This window comes from Eubalaena glacialis, chromosome 11 (assembly GCF_028564815.1).
Source record: "Eubalaena glacialis isolate mEubGla1 chromosome 11, mEubGla1.1.hap2.+ XY, whole genome shotgun sequence".
NCBI lineage: Eukaryota > Metazoa > Chordata > Mammalia > Artiodactyla > Balaenidae > Eubalaena > Eubalaena glacialis.
Window position 1 is genome coordinate 116797231 of NC_083726.1, and position 3501 is coordinate 116800731.

Here is a 3501-nt window from a genome sequence, read left to right on the forward strand (position 1 = left end):
CGTCCCGGGGGTGGAGCGCGCAGCCGCCGCGAGCCCACTTCCGGTAGCTCCCGCCCCGTCCCGACAAGGCTCCGCCCCCTCACTGCCGGCCACGCCCTCCCCGGCACGGCCACGCCCCCACTCCATCATTTCCTCAACCTTGCCGCGGCCCCGCCCCTTCCCGGCCGCACCCCGACAAGGCTCCGCCCCAGGCCCACCTCCAGGCCCCGCCCCTCGCCAGGTCCCTGGAGGCCGCGCGCGGAGAAGCAGGAACAGAGGCCTCCAGGCACCAGGGCAGTCGCTACACGCGAACTCAGGAATAGAAACTGAATTTTAAAAAGAAGAAAAAAGACCGGAAAGAAATATAACCAGAAACCATGGGCTGGTTACAGTGAAATCATAAAATCGCAGGATTTTCTACTTTTTTGTACTTCCCAATTTTTCTTAAATGACTGTGGCACCAATTTTACAGTGAATAAAAACTATGGAATAGGGACTTCCCTGGTGGCGCAGTGGTTAAGAATCCGCCTGCCAGTGCAGGGGACACGGGTTCGAGCCCTGGTCCGGGAAGATCCCACCTGCCGCGGAGCAACTAAGCCCATGCGCCGCAACTACTGAGCCTGCGCTCTAGAGCCCGCGAGCCACAACTACTGAGTCTGCGTGCCACAACTACTGAAGCCCGCGACCTAGAGCCTGTGCTCTGCAACAAGAGAAGCCACTGCAATGAGAAGCCCGTGCACCACAACAAAGAGTAGCCTCCGCTCGCCACAACTAGAGAAAAGCCCGCACATAGCAACGAAGACCCAACACAGCCAAAAATAAATTAATTAAATAAATTAATTTTTTAAAAAAACTATGTAATAAAGATCACATAATGGAACTGGGAACCACGTGCCCCTGGCAGAGGCCACTGAGGGAACAGTTTTTAAATCTAGGCAGTGTTATCTATGTCCCAACTTGATTTCTTTATCAGAGCTGCATATCCAAGTGATAAAAGTATTAAACAGCAAGTACTTCTTTTAAATGGGGCTCCTGGCAGTCAAAACAAGAGAGACAGAGCGAGGGACTGATTTCACAGCCCTGCAAGGAAAGGATGGAGCTGCCAATTTACACTGCAAGAGAGTCCAACTTTGTCTCACACCTAACTTCAAATGAAATTTTTGGCTTTTATGTGCAGCTCTGAAGGAAGTGTGAACAGGGACAATCTAGAAAATCTGAACGAGAGCAGGTTCATCCCAACAGACACATGACTGGTGTGAAGGGACAACAAGACCAGCCACCCATCAGGGGTCCCAGCTCAGCACTCTCTCCCTGCGATGGCCGGGGACAGAACTCCTCATCTGGCCGCTGAGGCCGCCTGCATAAGCCATCAGCCCCCCCCACCCCCCGCACCCACACTCTAGAGCCGTAAGTTCACCTCTAGGACCACAAATGCGTTGCAAGTACCCTATGTGGACCAGCCAGGCTGAATCATGCTGCCTAAAAGCTGCTCCCAGGCTCTCACTGTGGTCTTGTCAGGAGGAGTTTAACTTCAAACCAATGCATAGAGCCAGTAATCCTTCCAGCCTCAGCACCACCCAACTCTCCTCTTACTCTCACCGCTTCTGACCGCTAAACTTGGGTGATGGATGACATGCGTCTCTGCCTTTTTACACAGGCCTCTGACTGTGATTTCACTTTCCACATCACAGCCTCCTCGGCCATGAAGGGCTGCTGTGGCTCCGGCAGCAGCACCACATTCCCCAGATGGCAGTCACAGTAGTCCTGCTGTGAACACTGTCCTGCCAACCTTTTTGTAGATGCGTGTCCTCACTCCTCTTCAGTCTCATACCTCGGAGTGGGGCTGCTGGGGCATAGTGCTGGGGAATGTTTAACTTTATCAGAAACTGTCAGTTTTCCAGAGTGGCTGTGCCATTCCCCACTCCCGCCAGCCGTGTCCGAGCATCCCGGCAGCTCCCACCTGCGCAGGGTCCAAGCTGCCCCTCCTCCCATCAGGGCAGCAGCCTCCTAACAGCTCTCTCCCTGCCACCTTGGCTCCAGTATCCTCCCTCCTGCTGTAAAATGTCAGGTGTTGACACCCCACTCTTGAAAACCCTCTTGGGTTTCCTGGGGCCTTTTCAATAGCCCACGAAGTCCTCCGTGCTCTGCACCCTCTCTGCTAGAATCCCGCCACTGTCCCTGCGCTTCCCTGGGCCCGGTTCCATTCTGCCCAGCACGTTTCACCTGAGATATGACGTAATTGTGTATGTGTGCTGGAAGGTGTCCCCTCCCTGGAATGTCACTCTCTCGCTGCGGTACCCAGGGGCACTCAGCGTGGAATGAACGTGTGAACAGGAGGTGGGTGCCGCATGGAAGGCTGAGCAGGGTGCTGTGAGGGCGAGTGGCCAGCGGGGTGGCCAGCGGGACTTGGTCGTCTAAGAAGGTGACATCTAAACTGGCAGCTGAAAGCCAGAAAGGGACCAGATGTGGCGAGAGGGGAAGGGCATTCTGCACGCAGAGGACGTCGCTGTGCGGAGTGGGTGACACGGGAGGGCGGGGGGCTGGGTGAGTAGTGGGACCTCATCCTGAACACTGTGCCGGCCACTGCCCATTAGGCCAGGCGGGACCCACACCAGTAGGCCCCCCAAGGTCCCTTCTCCCCGATCCAGCCCCCAGTTCTAATTTGCAGCTTCTGCTATGCTGTGGGCTTTGTAATCCATCCATGTGTTAAAAATGAGAAAATAAATACATAGATAAACAAACAGAATGATGGTCTCAGCAATGAAAACAGAACACAAAACCCAGTGCGTTTTGTTTGTTTTTTTGTTTTGGCCGCACTGCGCGGTATCTTAGTTCCCCGACCAGGGATCGAACCCACGCCCCCTACATTGGAAGAACTGAGTCAACCACCGGACCACCAGGGAAGTCCCCCAGTGCGGTTTTGACTGAGAGGTGTAGCCGGCTAAGCAGAGCCAGAACCTGACCTCGGTTTTACTTTTTCCTGAGGTTTCTCACTGCTGCTTCTGGCTGCTGGCCGCTCCTACAGTGACCCCTATCATGGTGATGGGGACACTGGACAGCTACATGCAAAAGAATGAAACTGGACCACTGTCTTACCCCACACACAAATATCAACTCAAAATGGATTAAAGACTTGAATGTAAGATCTGAAACCAAAAAACTCCTAGAAAAAAACATAGGCAGTAAGCTCTTTGACATCAATCTTTGCAATGATTTTTTTTTGGTTTCACACCAAAAGCAAAGGCAACAAAAGCAAAAATAAACAAGTGGGACTACATCAAATTTAAAAGGAAACCATTAACAAAATAAAAAGGCCATCTATGGAATGGGAGAAGATATTTGCAAATCATACATCTGATAAGGGATTAATATCCAAAATATATAAAAGGGACTTCCCTGGTGGTCCAGTGGTTAAGACTCCACACTTCCAATGCAGGGAGCCTGGGTTCCATCCCTGGTTGGGGAACTAAGATCCCACATGTTATGCGGAGCAGCCAAAAAATATATATATATAAAATATAT